Source organism: Cannabis sativa, chromosome 3 (genome assembly GCF_029168945.1).
Source record: "Cannabis sativa cultivar Pink pepper isolate KNU-18-1 chromosome 3, ASM2916894v1, whole genome shotgun sequence".
Classification (NCBI taxonomy): domain Eukaryota; kingdom Viridiplantae; phylum Streptophyta; class Magnoliopsida; order Rosales; family Cannabaceae; genus Cannabis; species Cannabis sativa.
The window spans coordinates 60,530,256-60,536,172 of NC_083603.1; the positions used below are offsets into that span (position 1 = coordinate 60,530,256).

Here is a 5,917-nt window from a genome sequence, read left to right on the forward strand (position 1 = left end):
TGAATTCAATGCTCTTGATTCTTTGAGTATGTGAGAAATGGCCCTAGGGGCAAAATGGTAAATATGTATTTTGGATTTATTTTCAACTAAAGGCATTCTTTGTAAAAAAATGAACTTCATTTCTGCATTTACCTTAACCCTAAAACAGCCCCCTTCCCTCTCTCTCTCTCTCTCTCTCTCTCTCTCTATCTCTCTTTGTATTTGGTTGAAAAATTGGTGATTTGCTTGGTATTCAAGCATGAAATTGAAGAATTGTTTGAGGAGTTATGGCTTGATCATTGTATTGAAGCTTGAGGTAGTTTTTCTATTGCTGAAATTTAATGAATTTGCTGCTGTGATTTTATGGTTGAAAAGCATGAAATAGGTTGGGATGGTCTTGAGATGCATGTTAGTGTTTTCTTGTTGATTTGAGCATGTTTGTACTTGGATCTTTTGAATTGTTGTTGGGTTAGGTTTAGACAGAATTTAAAAGGAATTTTATTGTGTTTTTATTCTGTTATTGAACTTTGAAATTAATTGTTCAAGTTCAAGTTCTTGAGCTTGAAGTTCTTGGTGATTTTGCTTAAGTTGGAGCTTTGAAGTTTATGATGTTTAATCTGAATTTTTGGGGTTTTTACCATTGAATTTTTAATACATGAATTGTGTTTTAAGCTTTTGATTTAATTACTGGAAAATCTATTTAATGGATTTAAGTTTTGGTTGTGAATTGAGTTGAAATGGATGAGTTTTGGGGGCTGAAATTCATTGTTGAAGGCTGATTTTTAGTTGCTGGTTTTTGGTGTTGTTGGAGAGTGAATTAGGTGTAATTCCTCTCTAATTACTTGGTTTATGTTAGGTGAAAGTTTGGTATGATTGTGGGTTGATATAGCATGAAAATTGGTATTTTTGGATGCATTTTCGTGGCTGGAAACTGGGTTTCCTGGGTTTTTAAACCCAGTAGCCGCGACCATTTTTGACAGCTTATTGTATTTTTTTTCGAGTTTTTGTTTTGGTCATAACTTTTGACTCGGGACTCCGTTCGGGACGTTCTTTATATCGTTGGAAAGCTCGTTCCGAGCTCTATCTGAATATTTGGAATTTAAATGCCCAGTTTTTAATTTGTGGAAATGGATTTTGGGATTAACCCTATACTTGTGTATCCCGGAATTGTGACTAGGATTACCGGCACTTGGTCAGGAGCACCCGGGGATTTGGAATCTCCATATTTGTGGGACATCAGGTAAGACAGTAGTTAGCACATAGAGATATGCACAATGGCACTTATATGGAAAGTGATTTATATGAGAAACTAGAAACCGGGATTAGAGTTATTATTCTAAAGTGAGCGATTTATTGGCTTAGGGTTATTACCCAAGTGAATTGTTAATATGTAATTATTATGCCATGATGTATATAGCTGTATATTGAAGTAAAGGGTTATGTGTTCAAGGCATAATCGGGTTGGACTCGGTAACTAGAACCGAGATGAACCGTTCTAAGGTCTTATTGTAATTAGACGTGTGAGCGTAACATGTAGGTCTATGCCACATAGACATAAATAGGCGTGTGAGCGTAACACGCAGGTCTGTGTCATACAGAAAAATATGAAATGGAATTATTATTATTTATGTGATGAGTTATATATTATTAACGATATATCTTACTGTCTTGCTGGGCTTGGCTCACGGGTGCTCTACTGTGCAGGAAAGGGTAAATCTATCTCTGATCAACCATGACTATGGGAGTTGGGCGATGTATGTACATGTTCGGGCCACACTAGACCAAGCGGGTTGGGGTCTACCAGCGTTGAAACTTTTGTAACTCTATTTTTGCCGCTTAGGTCGGCTAAGGAGAAAAGACTTGTAATATTTTGTAAAATGATTTTTTTTTTGGATCCCGAAACATGTAACTTTTGTTTGTAAGGTTAAAATTATTACAAGTTTATTTTCATTCTGTTTTCGTTTAAAGTTTTAATTTCCGCGCTTATTTTAAAAGCGATCCCGTTTAGGGGATTAGGGTTTCTTAATCATATTGGGTAGCGTGCCTAAATCTTAGGGCGTTACAATAACCCTTAGCGACCAGTCTAGCTTTGAAAGTTTCAACTTCGCCTCCATCACCTCTTTTCTTCTTGTAGACCCATTTACATCCAATTGGACGATAATCATCAGGTGCGTCTATAAATTCCCAAACTTTGTTCTTTTTCATGGAGTCCATTTTTGAATCCATGCCGGCTGACCATTGTTTCTGTTCTAGACTTGCCATTGCCTGTTTATAGGTTAATGGATCGTCATCAATACCGTCACCAACAACCATGTTGATTTCACCATCCAAGCCATAACGAGATGGTTTTGTGGAAACCCTCCCACTACAACGAGGAGCCGTGGTCTTCTGAACAGGAACATTAGTGGTAGATTTCTCGGTTGTATCAACTTGCAAAGGTTCAACCGAGGAAGTGGGATTATCCTCTACTTGAGTAAAAGAGGATGGAACATTAGAAGGAGTTATATCTGAAAGCATTTTCGCCAATACTACTTTCCTTTGCAGCTTGAAATTCTTAATATAGTCATCTTCAAGGAAAGTGGCATTTGTGGAAACGAACACTTTATCATCCTTGCGACTATAAAATAGTCCACCCCTAGTCTCCTTAGAATTTCTAACAAACATGAAAACCTCAGTTCACATTTCTAGTTTGCCATCTTTCTTTCTTAAGACATGAGCAGGGCCCCCCTAGATTCTCTAATGGCGTAAACTAGGTATACAACCATTCCATAATTCTAAAGGTGTCTTAGAATGTCAGTTGCCATCTGAATAGCATATCCCAAAAGGACGTAGGTATACAACCATTCCATAATTCTCTAATGGGACAACATTTAAAATGTCAGTTGCCATCTGAATAGCATATCCCAAAAGGACGTAGGTAGAGTTGAGTAGCTAAGCATGGACCTAAGCATCCAAAAGCGTGCAATTTCTTCTTTCTGCAACTCCGTTTTGCTGTGGAGTGCTAGGGGCAGTTAATTGGGATTCAATGCCAAGTTCAATTAAATGATCTTTGAACTGCATATCCATATATTCTCCACCCCTATCAGTTCGCAAGATCTTTAAGGTTTTACTCAATTGGTTTTGAGCTTATGCTAGAAATTCCTGAAACTTTTCAAACGTTTCAAATTTCTTATGCATAAGGTAAATATGACCATATCTAGAGTAATTGTCGATGAAAGTGACAAAGTACTCATAATTACCTCTAGCTTTTACATTCAGTGGTCCACAAACATCTGAATGTACTATGCCTAGTGGCTCCTTGGCACGCTCTCCCTTTACAGAGAAAGAACGTTTTGTCATTTTGCCTTCTAGGCAAACTTCACAAACTGGTAATTCACCTAAGGTGACATTTTTCAATGGACCACCTTTGGTTAACCTGTGAAGTCTATCATAGCCTATATGACCAAGACGTAAGTGCCATAGATATGTTTCATCTTCATTATCGATCTTTTGCTTTTTGTGTTTTCTAGGTTTAGCTACTTTAAACAGTTCGTTATTCAGCGCAAATGGTTCTTCTGATCTTAGAACATAAAGCCCTTGTTCCATAGATGCAACACAAATTTGAATGTCATTTCGAGAAACGATAGAACTAGAACTCAAACAATCTAATTTGCATTGTTGCAACTGTAAGCATGAAACAGAAATCAAGTTTCTACTGAAATTTGGAATGAATAAGACACTGTCTAAATCCAAAATCTGTTTAGAAACTTGAGTTTGGCTTTTCCTCTAGCTCTAACTGATACCATTTCGCCATTACCAACTTTAAGTTTCAACTCTCCAGATTTCAAATAATTCCAGTTTTCAAGCAATTGCAATGAACAACAGACATGGTTTGTAGATCCAGAATCAGGAATCTAGATGGATTTATCATTCTCTAAAATACATGATTGAAAAACTAAAGCATCATTGCTTAACCGTTTTTGAATTGTTCTTATTGCTGGTTCAATCGTTGTGAAGGATAATTTGAGGAAGTGGAATCACTTTCTATATTCTTCTCAACTGAGCTTGAAGTAGTAGGATTGTCGGAGCAATGAACTCTCTGCTCTTCTGATAAAACAATCCCAGCTTAGCTGCTTTCTAGAATTTCATGTTCATCATGAGCAAGTGTGAAGTGATACTCTGAACAGGAGTCATCTTCACACTTTGAATTTCATTCCTAAAGGCATATTCTACATGAGGATTGGGGTGTCGGTTGTACATTTTGACACTAAAAAAATCAATAAACAAAAATAAATTATTGGTTCAATCAATTCATACACAAGTTCAGAAAATAACAAGTAAAGCAAATATGTTTGCAAAAATACCAAAAACTAAACATATTTATTATTTTCCAAGGTTTCCAGCATAATGAAATATAGTGTCCCGGTAGGCGAGAGTCAAAGATAACATTAGTTGAATAGAGTAGTCAGCTCATCTAAAATGGACACTATTTTAGCAACCTTTTATTCGATCAAAATGAGAATCTAACGTTGTCCCGGTAGGCGAGAGTCAATGTTATTCTCATTCTATGAGCTTCCACCATTGTTTCATATTCTGTAAGTTTATCTCTAAGTAGTCACCGTAGGGGAGAGTCTAATAGAGACGAACACTTACAAAATACTTATCATATGAGATCTTACGGTGTTAAATACTTTCAACGAATAACCATCTATAAGGGGGACGAAGTCTAGCGTCTCGAGATTATATTGAAAACATTTAACTATTGTAAGACCAACATTGAAGATCGAATATCTCTTGATTAAAGCTCATTATTTAAAATAAGGTATTTTTAATTAATCATTTATTTTAATCCATATATTTTAATAATGAAAATTACTTAATTAAAGTTGATCCAAAATTAATAAAAAATTAATTTTCAAATAATAATTTCGAAAATCCAATTATATTTAAATATAAAATTTTGAAATTATATATAAAATATATTAAAATAAATTTCTAAAAAATATCTAATTTAAGTTCTTTAAAAATAATAAAATTTTCAACTTAAATAATTTTTCAAAATTTAATTAAATATCAAATTAAGTATCTTGAGCTAATCAACTTCATTTGAAAAATATCCCTATTTAAGTTGATCCAAAATTAACAAATTTCAACTTAAATAATATTTTAAAGAATATCTGAATAACTAATTTTCTAGAAGGTGCTACTTAATTATTAATTTCAAAATATTCAAATTTAAGTTGATCTAAAATTAGTTTGAAAATAAACTAATTTTCACCTTAAATATATTTTGAAAATTCAAATAATTAAGTTTCTAGAAGAATCTAATTACTTATAACTTCTTTTATTTAATTAAATACAGAAAAATGCATCTAGTTTATCTTGAATTTGAATTTCATTACACTAAGTGTGTTTTTCTAAATTAATTTCAAAATAATCAAATGAAAAATTAATTTTACATATTTCGAAATTAATTATGTTGCTAATTAATTTTATGAGGTTAAACTAGTTTAATTAACCAAGTACAGTTATTCAAATCAGGCAAATGGGCCTTCACAGTTGGGGTTGTTCATGTGAGGGAGGGCTGGGTTCAGTATGTCGTACCCACTACTAATGGCCCCCTAACTCTCACACAAGGCCCAAAAGAGAGGAATTTAACATTAATTTAAACAAGAGGAAATTACACTCTATACACTTTTTATATTGTCCTCTTTTATTTTTACCCTATTTTTTAAAGTCTATCATTTTTACCTCCTTTTTTTTTTAAATATTATACTTATTTTGCCCCTGTCACTTCAAGATACTCTCCATGTAACTCACTTATGTCAGGGTATTTTGGGTACAATACATCTAAAAAGAGGTATTTTTTAATTAAATATAAAATTAGAGGTAAATTTGATTAATAGATTAATAAAAGTGGTATTTTTCAACTTACCCCTTTAAACAACTGTTAATTGAA

General features: G+C 33.5%; 1 long non-coding RNA gene across 1 annotated transcript; it reads left to right on the forward strand.

Moving 5' to 3' along the window:
• The first annotated feature begins 1,078 nt into the window (after positions 1–1,078).
• Positions 1,079–1,932, forward strand: LOC133035489 (uncharacterized). Its single transcript, XR_009686692.1, has 2 exons — positions 1,079–1,219; positions 1,684–1,932. It is a non-coding gene; the product is annotated as an uncharacterized LOC133035489 (long non-coding RNA).
• The last annotated feature ends 3,985 nt before the right edge of the window (positions 1,933–5,917 follow it).